This window comes from Triturus cristatus, chromosome 8 (assembly GCF_964204655.1).
Source record: "Triturus cristatus chromosome 8, aTriCri1.1, whole genome shotgun sequence".
Lineage (NCBI taxonomy): Eukaryota > Metazoa > Chordata > Amphibia > Caudata > Salamandridae > Triturus > Triturus cristatus.
This window is the reverse complement of record NC_140591.1, coordinates 473,671,697-473,690,880: the sequence shown is the minus strand read 5'-3', so window position 1 is coordinate 473,690,880 and position 19,184 is coordinate 473,671,697. Positions and strand designations below refer to the sequence as shown.

Sequence of the window (19,184 nt, the reverse complement as noted above, 5' to 3'; positions counted from 1 at the left end):
CTTCTTCCTGAATCACATATACACGGACATCCCTGAAATGCATGATACTCTGAAGCACTTCTGTATTTAACAAAATTTAAAAGGCTGCAAACATACTTTATTATAAATCGGTATAAATTGAATATACGTGACATTTTGCATATTCTAGGTCTCTGTTGTTATTGTTTATTGCCCTCTTTTTTGACACTTCATAGAGGCTTAAAACAGTAGTGTATGCTTGTTCTGCAAGAAACTGTGTTTCTGTCTTGCAACAAATGTTGACTTATGCCGGTTGTACCAGATTGTTGTATGTATCGCTCTATTCCCCAGTCCAACGGTCCTTTGGGTTACCCTAGTACATATTGTGGAGCTCGATGATCACATCATCTTCTTCGCTCATGACGCTCTGTCCTGGCTCAAGGCAAGGCATAAAGACACGCGCAGACCGGATAACAATCCTACCTTGACACCCACCTTTAACCAACGATCAGCGGACGCATCGTACTGATAAAGGCCAGTGACATCGTCCCTTTGCCCGTGTTGTTTGGTACAAGTGATTAGCAGAAGCCGCCCACCGTGGCTAACAATCTGGTAGCTGTGCGTGCTGATAACTAACGGGATGTCGCAGACCCGCCGCCACGCACCAAGGGCGGGACTGTACACCTTAAACACAGGAAGATCGCAGATGCAGTAGATCTCGTCCTGGAAAACGCAGGCTTCTTGGAATTCTCTGCGCCGCATTGGGCGCAATTTGCCCACTGATCCCGGCCAGGATCGTAGCACAGTAATCGCTTGTGGTTGACCGCGGAGAGATAGTCCCCCACAGTGACCAATTCGAAGGAGTACAGCGAGTGTGGAAGAGGGGAAACCATTGCCCACTGGTCACGCTGTACACTGTAACACTCCACTTCCCTTAGCCTGGACCCCGTCGTAGGGTCACTACCCCCTAGAACATAGATGTGGCCACGCAGGTATGCTAGGTTCACGCAATCCCGGCAACGCAACCTTTCTGCCAACTGCCGCCCGCTGTTGCGCACGGGGTTGTAGACCCACAGATGCTTGAGAGGCTGCGCTGCAAAGTAGATATCGTGCTGTGGCGAGATGCAGACTGTCCAGGAAGTCACTGTTCTACCGCTTCCGTGTCCGGCCGTAGCCAGCGGCGAGGGCATGGTGTAGCTGTCACCAGAGTAAGGATCCCAGCAGCGGAAGGGATTCTCGAGGTCTCCAATAATGATGACCATCTCCTTGGCCTGCATTCCGATGCGGCGGGCAGGGCTCTCCTGTGGTGGAGTCTGTGACTCTGGGGGCGTTGGCGGACTGACAGGCCCATAGCGGTCGTCTAGCACCCCCTGCAGGTAGGGCAAACAGTAGCGCTGAATGAATGGCCGGCCACGCAACTCCTCCAGGTATACACGGTCCTCGTCGGCCAGGTGGTGCTGCTGCAGATCGGCGCCTATAAATTCTCCCTACTTCCACGGATAGAGTAATTCCACAGTCATACACATATACACTCATCATACGCTAGGGCCCATCACTACGACATTCATAACTAATACTCTATCCATCCTAAAGATGCGAGAGAAAACCTATACCAATCTACATCCAGTGCGAGGTCAATGCGACCATACAGATATGTCTTGAATTAAGATATCAAACATAGGAAATACATTTGGAACTCAATAAATGACCAGAAAATGACCACCCGACACTGTAATTCAAACAAAGATTATCTTTTATCTAAATTAGTTAAAATGATCGATAATCAATAGCAAAAACATTATTCTCATAGTTACCTATTCTAGCTAAATAGCATAAATGGGTCAGGACAGGTCTCTCGGTAAAGTCTCTTGAGTCGCCGTCCTCTCAATCAGCATCGATCCTCTCGAGCATAAGTTCAGGAAGAAGTGGCCTCAATGAAAACACACAGCAACTAACAGCCTCTCTAGTCTAGTAATATTTATAGTGGAAATTGCAGAATAATAGCAACAAATAAATTCTAAACGTCCGCTGAGCCGCTGAGCAGAGCGAGCAGGAAAGGATGTTGACTTGCAACATCTAAAAAAATCCCCGCTCTCGAGAATCTCAAAAATAAAAAGACGGAAGAAGGAAGCACAAACTAAAAAAGAAACATCGATGAATGCTCTTCCTCGGAGTCATCGTGAAGCCACCGCAAAGTTATCAAATGTTCAATGTGGCTTTATTCTTCTCCAAGGTTAGTTGGCAGCAGTCCTGGAGCTGCTGTCCTCACGGAAAATTTTAATTCAGCCAGAGGCCATGATCAGGTGACTTGTCAACCATATTCGGCAAGGCCACTCGTCACATCTCATTCACTCGAATGCAGGCTGTAAATATCGGCCATCTTGGATTAGGCCAAAACGGGCCATCATAATTAAAAGAGAACATAACAACGTTACCACATCATAATGATTATACAGTGTTAAATCCCACTAATACCCATATGTGTATGTAATTACCTAGCCATCTGCAACACAAAGAAGCATTAAAGCACGTTATTTAAAAGCGCAAATACATAAACAAACAGCACTTCAGCCACACGTATTTATTTTAGTTGCTCACCAACTTAGTTCACCTATTATTTAAGCAACATAAAAGCATTCCCACGTATGTGTACTTCATTAGTAATGTTGATTAGTCAGGCTTTTTAACAAAATTCATTAATTTAGCGATTAATTATTAATATTTTTAATCATGACATATAGACAAAACCAGAGCATAAAACTCAATGAATTTTCAACAGAAAACTCTGCTCCAGCAATCCCCCCTTTGGTGTATATTATCACCACAAAACAACCCAAAAAAACATTTTTAGTCCCATTTCTTAGGAGAAATTTAAAATGTCTTTTTGTATACAAACAACATAGACATACTACACACCGGTCTCTCTTTCATCCTCCTCTCTTGACTCTAGGTACATACTCTCTCTAAATTTTTCTAATTCAATCTCTTCTGGGTCTCTCTTTGACCTCTTTTGTTTCTTTTCAGAATTTTCTCTAATTATTCTCTTTTTCCCTCCCCTGTTTTTACAACACAAACACCCTAATCTCAAGATCAATAAAGCAACAATCACACATGTCAAAGGAAATAATATCTTACCTAGTATTGTACTACCTATCTTAGCAATAAAACTTTTAACAGCAAGTAGCTTATTAGCCATTTTAGTCCAGATACTTTCAGCTTCCAGTGGTACTAATTCTTAATGCAAATCAGTAATATTTTTGATATAGACCTTTAGATCTTTGCTTTCGTCAGGAATGTAAGTGCAACAATGTTGAACTTTCAGCATTCCACAGACTCCACCCTCTTTGGCCAATAGAATATCAAGGGCAAGTCGATTTTGCATAGACATGGCACTTACGGCAATCATCTCCGTATTTACCACAAGAAACCCTCCAGCGGTACTTGTCGATAAGCGATCCACCACTGTTGACAGTTTCCGAATTTTATAAGCATTCAAAGAAATTCCCACTGCTGGAATTAAAGCTCCAAAGATATCACCTACAATTTCTGACCAAGTTTCTCTCTTAAAGCGTGTTAGTAGATTAATGTGTTCTACATCTTCTATTTTATCTACATGAAAAATCTTTGGAAAGACCAGGCCAACATAACATGTGCCATACCAATGGTCAGGCAACTTGTAATAAGCCTTATTCCCACAAATATAATACACTCCTGGGAAAACTGGATCTTCTCCTCCCTTGAAACCCCATCCTGTTGCAATGAAGTATGTATCATGACACTCACTAGTCCCAACAAAATAAGTATCATATTGGGATTTCTTTCTGGTAATACATAGTTTACCCTTCTGTGGTGCATCTAATGCCAAAGTTGGACTGGCCCCATTCCTCAACTCTTTTCCCATCTCAATATCCCATATTGTCTCACTCTCTTTATATTTCCCTGCATTCTCATGCATGCTCACTCTCCTTTCCTCTACCAGGTCTAGGAAAGCCTTTTCTTCTTGTTTCAAACTGCAAGTTAAATTGTTTCTAAAAATGTAATCTAATGTTAATTCTTCTGTTTCAACAAAAATCTCACCAAAAATGTTAACTTCTTTAGCTGGATTCAGCTTCTTGTTCATAGGCAATTGCCCAAAAGTTTTATCCTTGTTAGACATTGTATAATCTATTTCCTCTAACAAATAAAAAACACTACTTAACACACTACATGAAATTCCATACGTAGCTGGTAAATGATGGTAAGTAACACCCTCTGAAACGGATGCAGGTAATTGCATACATACGTAGCAATCCCTAACTTCCATTGTCTTTACATATTCGTACAACAGCTTTGAAAAAACATTGCTAGAAAAATCATTAATTGACCTATCTTTATGTATGTAAATGTTACAAGTTCCAGTTGGAACTACTTTCTGTGAACTCTTCTCTATGTTAGTCACATTTTCAGTATGTATCCCAAAAGTGTCTATTGAAACTCTAAAAGTAACTAATAAAGCAAGCACAACCCATAGTAGCATTAAAAATCCTGTACAGCAGCAGCACATCCTACACCACTTTCTCAAGAAGGCACATCTACTTTTATTATTCTCTGTGTTAGCCATTTTACTACTTTGGCAGTGTCTTTTGACTTAGCCTCTAATACTCCACTTATTTAATCTCTAAAATTCTAGATTACTTCAAACAGCAGAATTTGGATTTCTTCTTTTCACTTTTTCAAGTGACTCCTTTAGTTCACTCAATTTGGATTTTCATCACTTTTCACTTCCTCTTCAGCAACATCAAATTGTATCAGATCTCCAATTTCCTGAGCATCCGACTCGTCTCCAATATCAGTCAAGATGACTTTCAGGATTCCAACAGTGTCCTCCTCAACCACTTTTCGTACGGTCCCCTCTGAATTTCCTTGACTTTCTGCCTCTTCACCTTCAGGCAGTGCCACATACGTCCATTCCGGTGACCTATACTTCTGGTTAGGTTTTCTTATTCTCTTGATCTCCTCCGGTTCCTTTGTTTCCTTTTGTTTTCTTCCTTTTGCTGGATTCTGACTAGACACTTCGTTCACCTGTTCAGCTTTTGATGAATTCACTCGTGTCAGTCTGTATCTCAGCCTTTTAACTCTGTTAGGCCAAAGGTCTCCTCTTACAACCTTTTTCGGCCTCACTTCTTTATTATTTCTTTCTCCAATCCAAGTCCTCTTTCTCAGAACTCGACCTTCTGATTTCTCATTCTCACTCTCATCTGATTCTGTTTCATTTGCCTCCTGGTCAACAACAGTTTTCTTTTGCTCCACAGACTTTTTCTTCACCAACTGAGATCTCCCTATTTCTGTCCCTCATCGGGTCTCCGACACGCAATCTTCTTGCTGTCTACTTGTCCCTTCACCTAGCTTATCAGGAATGTTCCCTACAACTCCTCGGGGGTTTTCCGCAATCTGTCCCTCTCTATCTTTTTCTGACACTACTTCTTCAGGTGTAATCTCAGGTGGATTGTCAACCTCCTCATTTGACTCAGGTGTAGTCTCTGTGATATTGCTTTTTTCTCTTCTCTTTCCTCCACTGTTTGTTGAAACCTCAGGCACTCTTGCAGAATCTGATCTCTCCTCTGAGACTCTCAATGTTTCTCTTGAAGCCTCTCTTGGAAAGAAAAAAGAATCACCTGACTCTCTTTCTCCTTCTCCCCTTTCAGGATTCCTTTTTTCTCTCACTTGTTCATCTTCTGCATCATCACTGGAATCTGACTCTTCAAAATACTCCTTACCAGATCCGTCTTTTGGATTCGGAACTCTCAGAGTATGACTTGCATGAACCCAGTTTTTCACACCAGCACACTTTACTGCAGTTGTCGTTGTCAAAATGACTTGTCTTGGCCTTCCCCACCTCGGAACCAAGCAATTTCTTCTTCTGTGTACTTTAATCCTCACCCAATCCCCTGGACTCAGGTCATGGGCTTGCTTCTTTTCAAGTGTAGTCGCGTCTCCTCCAACCTGGTGAAACACAGAATGAACTGCGTCAGCCAGGCCTTTGCAGTAATCCAAAATCATGTCATCAGTTATTGACGTCAACTTATTGACAGGCACAAAAGCATGTCGCATTGCACGTCCCATCAATATTTCATGTGGACTCAAACCTGTGGTTCGGTCCGGAGTAGACCTTATTGTCATCAGCACTAGAGGCAAGACATCTGGCCATTTCATACCTGTGGCTAAACACATCTTACCAATTCGGTTCTTTATTGTGCCATTCATCTGTTCAACAACACCAGAAGCCTCTGGTCTGTATGCACAATGTAGCTTCTGCTGTATGCTCAATGCTTCACAAATCAAACCCATGAGCTCATTGTAGAAGTGTCCACCTCTGTCTGACTCAATTGTCACTGGGAACCCGTACCTAGAATCAACTCTCTTAACAGCAACTTTGCTACTGTTATTCCATCATTTCTCCTAGTCGGATAGGCTTCCACCCACCTTGAAAACAAACAGACTACCACTAGAACATACCTCAATTTGTTCACTTGGGGCATTTCAATGAAATCTATTTGCATTCTGGTAAAAGGACCTCCTTCTCTGCCTATTGTTCCTAGACTCACCACTGTCTTTTTCCCAGTATTGAACTGTTGGCAAATCAAACATCTCTGACAGATGCTTTCTGCAATCAGTCTGAACTTTGCATTGTACCAAGTTTGCTTAAAGGATCTAATCATCGCATCCCTCCCCAGATGTCCCTGGCCATGATACATTCTTGCCATTGTTGATAGCATGCTGTTAGGCATGACTGGTCTTCCATCTCTACAGATCCAAACATGGTCTGTTTCTCTTGGGGCACAACCTGCCTTAATCCAATCTCTCATTCCCCCACTCCTGCCTCATCCTGCAACTGTTTCACTTCATCCCATGTTTCTAGGACATTAGTAAACATCACAGTACAAAAAGACATTTCCTTTTCTCGTGCCCTGTTAATCGAATGGTTATTCTTTGCACAATATTGGGCTATGTCATTGGCAAAACGATTACCAAGAGTAATAAAATCGTCTCCTTGTCCATGGGCAGCACATTTTACAACTGCTAGTTCTTTAGGCAGCTGTATCGCCTCAAGCAACTTCCCAATCACCTCAGCATTCTTTATTGGAGTTCCACTCGATGTCAAGAAACCTCTTTGTAGCCAAAGTTGGCCAAAATCATGAACCACTCCGAATCCGTACTGACTATCAGTCATCACAGTCACTCTCAGATTCTTTCCAATTTTGCAAGCCTTTGTCAATGCCACCAATTCAGCCACTTGAGCAGATCTTACTCCTTTCAAAGACGAAGCTTCCATCACTTCTGAAACTTTACACACCGCATATGCTGCACTCAGCACACCTTCATCTGTCCTCAGACATGATCCATCCACAAACAGCACATGATCACTTTCAGGCAATGGCAAATCTCGTATATCTGGTCTCGGTTTTGTGCAGTAATCAAGCACATCCAAACAATTATGATCATCTTCATCCACATTCACAATTTCAGCATCTGGTAACAATGTTGCTGGATTCACATTCACACATCTCTCAAGCGTCACATTTGATGCTCCCAGAATTATTTTCTCATATTTAGTCAGCCGACTATGTGACATATATTGAGTTCTGCTTCTTGTCAAAAGAATTGCCACATTGTGAGGTACGAATACCCTTACAGGATATCCCATTATTATACCCTCACTCTGTTCCAGGCTTCTGCATGTAGCAGCTACTGCTTTCAGGCAACCTGGTAAACCCACAGCTACAGGGTCAAGTGTCGATGAGAAGTACGCAATCGGCCTTCTCAATTGTCCATGTTTCTGAATTAACACTGAAAGTGCACAACCATTCCTCTCACTGCAGTACAACTCAAACTCTTTCTCATAGTCTGGCATTCCCAAAGCAGGGGCTTCACACATTCTTCTTTTCAGCTCATCAAATGCTGCCATTTGTTCCGCATCCAATTCCAATGGGTCTTTCACCTCACTTTTAGTCAGTTTAATCAGTGGCTTTGCTATCAGGGAGAAATTACTTATCCACTGACGACAATAACCCACCATTCCCAGAAACATCCTCACTTCTCTCTGGGTCCTTGGGGCTTTCATTCCTCTGAGAATGTTGATCCTATCATCAGTCACCTTTCTCAGACCTTTTTCAATATTGTGTCCAAGATAATGCACTTCTTTTTTGCAAAATTGCAATTTGGCTGGAGATACTTTTAACCCTCCGTCTGCCAGATGATTCAGTAAAGCTATGGTATCTACTTCACAAGCTTCACGTGTCTTCGATGCCACCAGCAGGTCATCGATATACTGCACTAGTACTGAGCTTTCAGGCATGATCAAACTCTCTAATGATTTTTTCAATAATTGATTGAAAATAGAAGGACTCTCTGTATAGCCCTGTGGGATACGACACCATGCCAAAATACGCTGTCCAAACCGAAATGCAAAAATCGGCTGGCTATCATGATGCAATGGAATTGAAAAGAAAGCATGACATAAATCAATTACTGTGTACCACTCAGCATCATGAGGAATCTGATACAAGATCACTGACGGATTTGGCACAATGGGACAACATGCCACCACAATTTTGTTAACTTTTCTCAAATCTTGTACAATCCTGAATTTCCCATTAGGTTTCTTCAGCCCCATTATCGGTGAATTGCATGGGCTGCTCAGTAATTCTCTCAAAACACCCTGTTGAATCATCTTGTCAATTATAGGTGTTATTCCCTCAATTATCTCTGGTGTCAATTTGTACTGTGAGATATTAGGATAAACAATTCCCTCTTTCACTGAAATTTTCACTGGATCTACATTATTCATCAATCCCACATCTTCTCCAGTAAAATCCCAAACTGCCGTTTTCACTGTTTGTCTTAACTCTTGTGGCAAATCATCTGGGTTGAACACAGCATATGTTCCAACAACCTCACTTTCTCTATTATCTAGAGTCATCCTGTACAAAACATCATCATCAGGTGTTTCACAAACGACTCCATCCGGAGTACAGAAAATTGTGCAATTCATTTTACACAATAAGTCCCTACCTAACAAGTTCACTGGACTAGTGTCACAGACTACAAATCTGTGCATGTCTGAAAATTTTCCTATTCTTACGCTTACTGGTTCGGTAAGACGAGTCTTAATCTGCGTATTGGCCACACCAACTACTTGGATTGCTTCATCCGAGAGAGGAAGATTTCTTACATCTGCTGACCTGATAGTTGATCTCGTTGCTCCTGTGTCTACTAAAAAAGTAACACTCTCCCCATTTATTTTCCCATCTACAAAGGGTCCTGCCTGGTCTATTTCTAGAGTTGCACCAAGTATGCACTCTTCCTCCTCTCTTCGGCACCGTCAATAATCACCTTCAGACTCACTCCCTTCATTCTTTAACAAGTACTGCTGTACCATGTTAGAACATCTCTGTTTGTTTATCTGCTCATCATTGTAGAATCCCGAGTCTTGGTTATATTTTTGGGATCCTCTATTCTGCGGCAAGGGCGGTTTTGGCTCTTGGCTCTGCTGTCTGACAACCCTCTGCTGTTGCTGCTGGTTATTACACCCCTCGTTCTGCACCTGTTGATTCAAGGGTTTATTTTCATTATTTACTAATGGTGGATTGGTACACTCGGATCTCCAGTGCCCCAATTGTCCGCAGTTGTGACAAGGGAACTTCTTATTAGCCTCCTCTAAATTCCCTTTTCCTTTTCCTGCATATCTGGGCCTATTTCCTGGATTATTTGCCTGTTCCACCAACTGTGCTTCTTGTCTCGCTGCAACTTTCACTTGTGCCCACATTGCTTTTTCTTTCAGCTTTCTCTGTTTCGCCTCAATTTCATCACTGAAATATTTTGCATGTCTCAGTATTTCATCAATCTTTTTACTCTGCCAATCAACTGTGTGCTCACGAATTTTTTCACTGATTTCAGGTCTCAAGCCATATACAAACCTGTATACAAAATGACTCAAATCCTTATCACCCAGGTGTTCATCCCCACTGAATTGTTTAAAAGCCAGTATCAGCCTTTCGTAGAAAGCATGGACTGATTCTTTCGCTTCCTGATGTGTTCGATCTATTTTAACCCAGTCTGTCTCTTTTGGGGTTACTTTATTTTTCAGGAACACAATAACCTGGTCATATTTTCTCATAACCTCAGGATTTGGTGCACCTGTTTTCGGGTCTCTGTCATACTCTTTAGCAGGCCAATCCACAACTATTTTACACTCAGTCCACAAGTCTGCTGGAACAATTATATCAAACAGACTATTCAGGTCAATCCACAGCACTTTTGACAATTTCACAAACCTGTCTACCTGCCTATACCACTCGACGGGCTTTTCTCTCAGTCGAGGGAAATCATTCGTAAATGATAAAATATCCTGTCTAGTCCATGGGACATGTACATTTCCTCCTCCAGGAATTTCTCTCATAGGACAAGCAACCACTGTTGTTTCTTTTTCTCTCACAGGAAAAGCTGAATAAGTCCTGTCTACTGAATCTTCCCTTTTCTTGTACCACCTTTCTTTCCACCTTTCCACATCACCCCATTTTCGCAATAGAGCAATCATTTCTTTTATCTGCCCTGTTCTTCCTGCCTCATTTAGATTCTCAATATCTTTCTCAGTAAAATCCACTCTGTAAGGCTTCTGCAAAGGTTTCACCTTATCCATGTCAACTCCAAATTCACTCGCTATTGCTTTTAACCTGTCATGTGTATTTCTAGCCCTCCAGGTAATGCTTTTACACATAAATAACAACTCTCCTTCATGATGATTTTTAGGTCTCGGGACCATCCGGTCGGCAGACCGGAAGTCCGGAGATTTAATGTCTTTGAGAAGAGGGGCTTGCACCCGCCCCTCTTCTCCCCTGTTCTCCATTGGCTGGCCTAGTAAATGCTGGCCAGCCATTGGAGAAGAGGTCCCGTCACTCCAATCATGCCCCGTCCTTTTCGGATCGGGGGGCGTGTTTTTTAAAGAAAGTCTCATTCTCTCCTCCAGCCAATGGCTGGAGGAGACAAACACGCCCCCGAATCCGAAAAGGACGCTGTTTCTCCGAGGCATTTTTGCTCTGCCTCGGAGAAAGGCGGCGGTGTTCCTGGTGTCCTCTCCCCCTGCTGTATACAAAAAAACAATAATAGTAATGAAAGTAAACATATTTAGTTTGCATCGTGAAAACAGCAGCTCGACAGCTAAGTGCGCGTGGAATGTCCGCCTTTTACAAGACAAAGCAGCTCTGGGCTTCAGCAAGATCTAGTTGGCAGGCGGACAGTGCCAAGACACGATGACGTTATTAAATTAGAATTCCAAGCTTGTGACATAAATGATATTCGCTGGGTAGAAAAAATACACAGAAACAACATACAGACAGCACGTGACGGCACACGTAGGGTCCGCATTTCCTCTCTAGGATGTACACGGGCGTCCACGTTAGGATCAGGCAAGCACAGCGGTAAAACAAAGCTGCGGCACGAAATGGAAAGGAAGGGGGAAGGAAATGTGTGGCAGCTGATGCGACGTATTGAGTCACATGCGCAGCATCAGACCTTGGATTTTAGGCGTCCAGTGCCTCGGTTACAGGGAGGGTGACTTCATTGAGCTACCAATGAGCTTCGTCGCTTTTCTCCGACCCTTCTTGTCTCCTGTTTCGCTGTGGATGATTAAAAAACAGAACCGTGGAGACAGAGCGGGAGAGGGCCGGCTCTCCGGCTCAGAGATAAGGGGGAAGACAAAATGATCCAAGCCACACAAGCCCTGCCTCGTTCTATCTCTCCCCCCGTCTTTCCTATTTAACCCTCTCCTTTTCTCGACCCACCTCTTTCTGTGTGTTCTCTTTCTCGCCGCATCTATAGGCCGCTCTCGCCCTGTTTCCAAGCTTTTAGCTAGCTTTCTTTCCCTTCTATATATCTCTTCCGCTCATCTGGTTCCTTTTCTTTCTCATTCCTTATCTCATTCACTCTCCCTCTGCCTTCCAGTCACATTTACTTCCCCATCCCTCTGTCTCAATCTCTTTCCCACCACTGTGGTTGACAATTTATCTCTCTCGCCTCTGTGCCTGTTTTTTCTCTCTGCATACCCAGTCGCTCGTTTCCTAAACCTACCTACCTACCTACCTACCTATTAGCTATTTCGTGCTCTCTCTGCCTTGGCCTTTCTCTCCTCTCTCCTCTCTCTCTCCGAACCTTCGCTTCCCATGCGGCCCATTTGCTTCGTTCATTCTTTTTATCCTTCCTTTTCACATAACCTCAGCTCCCCCCCCCCCCTCACTCTGGAAGGTTGCCCAAAAATCAGGAAGTGGCCATATCGATTATGCACTGAATACTGTCTTGGGAAAACAGAACTCGTCGTCTCCTCCACGTATACTTCAAGGCAATCTTTATATAGACATACATACAGGTTTCTGTGTATTCAGGTGCATTGACATATAGCTATATAATGTATATGTAAATGCGTGCATATATACTGTATTTACAAAGGCTTCCTACACACATTCAAGAAAACACTGACGCGCCTGCAGCACGCGCATAATATGTGCCGATCTATCAATATTTAGCGTCTATAAACATTCACAAGTCGGTGGATCATTAGGCACCACTGCAAATCTCTCACAAAGGAACCTTTTATATATTTACAAATCTTTAAAAATTAAGGTTTGCATATTATTGTTGCTAACAAGCCCTCTAGGTGAAGTTTTCATCCTTCCTTGAAGGATTTCGCTGTTGTAAAGTAAAATGTAGTGGAAGTGCGAAATTAGCATACTTTGTTTTTGCATAATTTCAGGCAAAATATTCTGTGTGATTACTGACACACAAACCCTGCGTAGCATAAAACGCGACATCGCATCCGTTTTAGACGTGACAAGGATATTTCGCGCGCAAAAATAAATACAAAATAAATACAACTGCTCCAAACAGCAGGCGCGTGCATTCTGATTGTCCACGTTGTTCCTGTGCAATCTCGCAAAATATGCGATGTGGCATATAGAGTAATTTCGAGGATGTTACATAACAAGCGTAACACAGAATTACGCAGCAAACAGGAAATGTCACTTGGGCCTCGTAAAATGATAGTGTATGCCTATACTATATACCGCCTGCTGCACTACTAAAGTCCAGTTCTGGGTGGAAAGATGGAAAATATTCTGTTTTTAATTAATATCTCATTCCAGGTAAGTTATTTACTCAGAAGAGCTGATTCGTGTGAAAACTGGTTACCAACTCATGTGGACGCTGACTGGGTATTCTTAGCCATGCATTTTGTTGTTCTTATTGCACATGCTTAGTTGTTTCTTTTTTCCATCAGTTCCCCCGGTAGGCCACCTACAGTCTGCCTGATCCCCTAGCTGCCAACATGCCTCCCTACCCGTCTCCCTGCCTCTGTGTACATATCCATCTACCTGACTGCCCACTTGCAGACCTCCCTGCCTGTCTCCCCATAGAATCCTGCAGGCATCACTATCTGCCTACGTATACACCTACCTCTACCTACCTAGTGCCCTGCCTGCCAGCCTCCCCCTTTCTATCTACCCACCTGTCTGCCTGCCCGCACTAGCTGTTTATGTCTTCACCTACCTACCTTCCCATCAGTATGTGCCTCCCTACCAGCCACCCTGCCTACCCATCTACCCACCTACCGGCCTGACTGCCTTTCTGACCAAGTCTCATCTACCTTCCTGTCGTCATCTCTAGCTACCAGCCTGCATATCTGCCCACTTACCTTCAGAGCAGTGTACAATGCATATATGTATACTTATTGTATACAATCTAACGCCTACAGACACAGACACGTAGCTTTACGTCAGCGTGTGTGAGCACGCACACACACACAGCAGCAATATAATCATGTCCACGCGCGCGGACATGCAGGGTATGGACGCACGCATACCTGCACTTACAAATGCATATATTTATGTGTGCGTTTATTTATTTTATTCCACACTCTGGAGCTAAGACCTGAGCCTGCATCTCAGAGCTGGTGTCAGGCTTCCCAAGTGTGGGATTTACTTCTCTGCTGATGTTGGGGGACGGAGGGGAGGGTGTAGAGGAGGGGTGGGGGGAGAGGGATGCGGGAGGGAGGCAGGGAGGGCTGTGTGCGTGTGTGAGCCAGGATTCCGCTCGGCTTTCCCCTCTCTGCAAACTCACCGGATCCGTCAGCTGGAGGAACAAGCATTTACAATGCAATGGTCTCGGCATTGCTCATGACATTATTTTTGTTTATGTTTTTGAGTTTAAAACATTTAAAGAAACGGCATTGTCATGAGCAATGCCAATAGCTCTAACTTTAACAATGCCGAGACCGTTGCATTGTAAATGCTTGTTTAACATTTCTGTAGGAATTGTTCCCGCAATAAATTCCTCTAATTCCATGCGCAATTTTGCTACATCAATAGCCTGTGTATTCTCATCTTTCTTCTGGAGCACCTTCAACCAGTCACTCAAATCCTCAGCTGTTATTTCAGTAGACTTTTTCACTGTGCCCACTTGTTCTGCCATCCTCTGTGGTTCCAGAATCGATCCTCCTAACCAATCTGTATTCAATCCTGAATTAGGCTGCACATTTAATCCTCCACTGCATGTGTCAGATCTCAATTGTCTCAAATTATTCTCTCCTGTTCTCATTCCTGATTCCTCCAAAGTACAAGAACCAACCAAACCATTTCCAACAAAAGGAACCATCAAACCTTTCCCACCCATTTTTTCCTCATCAAAAACAGGCATAACTGGACCTATGGTTACAGGTACTGTAACAGCTTCCAGATTTCTCGTTAGCTCTCTAATTCTCTCAGTCAGCTCAGATGTTGTCCTGGCTAATTCTCTTGTTTTCTCGTCAGCAGTTTTATTTTCTCTCTCTCGCTCTCTCTCTCTCTCCCTTTCCGTGAAAGAGCTACCACTTTTCAAATCAGGTGTCACAACCTCAGTCTTAACAATTCTCAAAGTATCTCTTATAGGAGTAGCTACTGGTGTTCTATCTTCTGGTTCTGGTCTATATGGAGGTGGTCTCCTGTAAATCATGTCATTCATGACCTCATCCTCAAAATCATTAGCCCCGTACCTTTTTAATTCTGCCTCAGGTACCTTTTCTGTACCCTTCCTCTCTTCCTTTTCGTCAACAGTTCTCATAGGATACAATCCATCTGTCATACTAGCTTCTCGCCATCTCTTCATTCGATCATGATGAGTTTCACGATCATATTTTCTCCCAAAAATATACCTATAACTATTTCCACTCCTCTGCTTTTCTCGCTCATGCACCTCATCTTCCCATTCCACCAACGCCTCAAACTGTGTCGGCCTTGGTCTAGGCTCTAGACGCATCATTTTTTCCCGTAAATTTCTCAACACGGCCAGATTAAATGAACCATGTTCCGGGAATGCTAAAACACCGTCATCTTTAGTGTACTTAGCCCAGTTATCTAGCCATATACAGGTATGATACCCATATTTCGCAACCATGAAGGATGCAGGAGTCTTTATTGGAGGCATCAATTCACCCTCTTTTGTTATTATGTCCTTATCTTTGTCAAACCATTTTTTAATTTTACCGAACAAAGATTTTTTCTTCTTTCCCTCCTGTTGGTAATACATTTTAATGTTTACCACAACTCTTTAGTTCTTTCTGCAACTGTACGATATTTTGTCCAATAACAGCGCGACTCACACCAACGCACCAATCCCGGAGCGTCTACGTCACACTGTACTCCTTCCAATCACTGCGCGGCTCACACCAACGCACCAATCACAGCGCGAGCACTGTTCCAACTCAGTATCCAATCACAGCGCGGTCTGTATGATGTCAGTAGTCGCTGCAGTCGCTTCTACTCTTGTCTCCTGTCACCCGTCTACCCCTCCTTTACAAAAATCCTTCAGTAGACTTCGTTTCAAATTCTACAACATCTATTAGTTACAACATATAAACATCTCCATTGTCTGCTTCGCTAACCACAGAATAGAAAAAGGAAATCTTTCTCACAAGAATCCCGTCTTTCCCTGAAACAGTGCTTACCTCTGCTCCACTACGGAATTAATTCTTTCGTTGACACAGTAGCACATCCCTCTACTCTGCCCTTCTATCATGCATCAATTAACTGCTTCCTCTAGGAATGAACCAAAGAGTTTCACAATCAACCAAATGCTCATACATTCACGCACTTTTATACCAGTAAAATATAGTACATTCACACAGAATTCTGCATTTCCCGAGAACAGCAAATAGTCTGTCCCACTACAGAATTATAACACACGTTAACCAAGCAATGCTTACCCCTGCCCAGTCCCTCAAACAAGTTCAGAGAATATCTATTACTCCTCCAGCGATAAGCTTTAACGGCAAACCTTACAGATCCCTGGGACTTAAGACCAGAGTTTCACAGATAACCTTTACTACCATACGCACTCCATTTATACTGAAAATATATCCCTAATAGTAACACACGACTATGTCACTGATTCCGAACCCAGACAATGTGACGCGCAACTTCAATTGTCACACGTTTCTTTTCCCCGCATACCTACAGGGCCAACAATCCCGTTTTTCCCGAGAGCAGCACTTACTTCCCTCTGCCCTACTACGGAACTGTCACCAGCTTCCATGTTCCAGAAGCCGTACACACTACATAGAACTCAATATGACGACTTCAACATATAGTATTAGTACATATACCAACATCAGTCAATAAATCAATGAATCAAAAAGCCTATCTACAAGCAATCTATCAAATCAAGACAATAGTCTGAAACCATCTATCTGCTACCAGGAAACTGCTGCAGATCGGCGCCTATAAATTCTCCCTACTTCCACGGATAGAGTAATTCCACAGTCATACACACATACACTCATCATACGCTAGGGCCCATCACTACGACATTCATAACTAATACTCTATCCATCCTAAAGATGCGAGAGAAAACCTATACCAATCTACATCCAGTGCAAGGTCAATGCGACCATACAGATATGTCTTGAATTAAGATATCAAACATAGGAAATACATTTGGAACTCAATAAATGACCAGAAAATGACCACCCGACACTGTAATTCAAACAAAGATTATCTTTTATCTAAATTAGTTCAAATGATCGATAATCAATAGCAAAAACATTATTCTCATAGTTACCTATTCTAGCTAAATAGCATAAATGGGTCAGGACAGGTCTCTCGGTAAAGTCTCTTGAGTCGCCGTCCTCTCAATCAGCATCGATCCTCTCGAGCATAAGTTCAGGAAGAAGTGACCTCAATGAAAACACACAGCAACTAACAGCCTCTCTAGTCTAGTAATATTTATAGTGGAAATTGCAGAATAATAGCAACAAATAAATTCTAAACGTCCGCTGAGCTGCTGAGCAGAGCGAGCAGGAAAGGATGTTGACTTGCAACATCTAAAAAAATCTCCGCTCTCGAGAATCTCAAAAATAAAAAGACGGAAGAAGGAAGCACAAACTAAAAAAGAAACATCGATGAATGCTCTTCCTCGGAGTCATCGTGAAGCCACCGCAAAGTTATCAAATGTTCAATGTGGCTTTATTCTTCTCCAAGGTTAGTTGGCAGCAGTCCTGGAGCTGCTGTCCTCACGGAAAATTTTAATTCAGCCAGAGGCCATGATCAGGTGACTTGTCAACCATATTCGGCAAGGCCTCTCGTCACATCTCATTCACTCGAATGCAGGCTGTAAATATCGGCCATCTTGGATTAGGCCAAAACGGGCCATCTTAATTAAAAGAGAACATAATAACGTTACCACATCATAATGATTATACAGTGTTAAATCCCACTAATACCCATATGTGTATGTAATTACCTAGCCATCTGCAACACAAAGAAGCATTAAAGCACGTTATTTAAAAGCGCAAATACATAAACAAACAGCACTTCAGCCACACGTATTTATTTTAGTTGCTCACCAACTTAGTTCACGTATTATTTAAGCAACATAAAAGCATTCCCACGTATGTGTACTTCATTAGTAATGTTGATTAGTCAGGCTTTTTAACAAAATTCATTAATTTAGCGATTAATTATTAATATTTTTAATCATGACATATAGACAAAACCAGAGCATAAACCTCAATGAATTTTCAACAGAAAACTCTGCTCCAGCACACAGCGCAGCACCTCGGCAGCGCAGGGCCCACGTTCGGCCGGTGCGGCCTCCAGCCACTGTAAGGCGGCTGCACACACGCGCCGTTCGCCGTCCACATCCAGGTCGTCGAGCCGCAACACCTCCTGCAGCTGTGCCAGACTCAACTCGCACAACTCCCCGCCGCTCAGCTGGCTAAAGTGTCGCGCCACGTAAGCCAAGGTCTGAGCTCGCAGTTCGGCGTGGTCAAAGGCATCCGCGAACAGTAAAATATCGGCGCAGTTGGCTGGCTCCAAATGGCGAGTCAGGAAGCCGGTGCAGGCTTGGCGCACATACTCCAGCTGCAACATGTCAGCGGCAGCGTAAAGGCGCTGTACGTTGGCCTCGCTCAGCGTCACGCGGCCGGTGTAGCAGTAGTCGATGATAAGGGCCATGGACTCTGCGTCCATGCCGTGCAGTGTCACCTTTTTCTGCTTGCTCTCGTATAGGCCACCGGTGAACATGCTCTTGAAGTACGGGCAGGCGGCCGCCAATACGTTGCGGTTGCAGAAGAAGAGGTGGCCGGTCACTTCCACTGAGGGAGAGCTCGCACCGCCGCCGCCGGCCGTAGTTGGAGTGGCGGCTGTTGGCGACGCCATGCCCCCGAGCACCTCAATCGTAACATCACAGAGGAGCCGAGAGTCGTAAAAGTTTTTCAGTTGTGCCAGAATCGCTGCAGCGTGGCCGCCGTCCGTCAGCTCCTCCGGCTCCGAGAAGTAACTCGACACTGAGCGGCAGGACATCTTCCTGTCTGAGAGCTATCTACCCAAGAGCTTCGTTCTTATCCAGTGCAGTCAGTGTTGCCAGATTTTTTTAAGCATTCTCTAGCCCAAAGCCAACCAAAAAGTAGCCCAATATTGCTATTTTAAATAAGGAGGGACAGGGACAGTGTCAAGCAGGCGGGAAATGGAGGTTTGTGGCCAGACCATTTTACAAAAGTGGTCTGCACAGAATATATGCTCCTGCTAAGTCTGAAAAGATTTCAGTTCACATACTTTATTTGACTCCACACTCATTTCATTTCTCCCATGATCAAGGCTCCAAGTGGAGCTGAAATGCATTGGGATTGATGTTGCAGCAGGCTGCCAAGTACACATTCATATTTGTCT

The 19,184-nt window shown here is 43.4% G+C and overlaps 1 pseudogene; it reads right to left on the bottom strand.

The window, feature by feature from the left end:
• Nucleotides 1-212: 212 nt before the first annotated feature.
• Nucleotides 213-18,818, bottom strand: LOC146802370 (kelch repeat and BTB domain-containing protein 7-like; annotated as a pseudogene).
• Nucleotides 18,819-19,184: the final 366 nt, after the last annotated feature.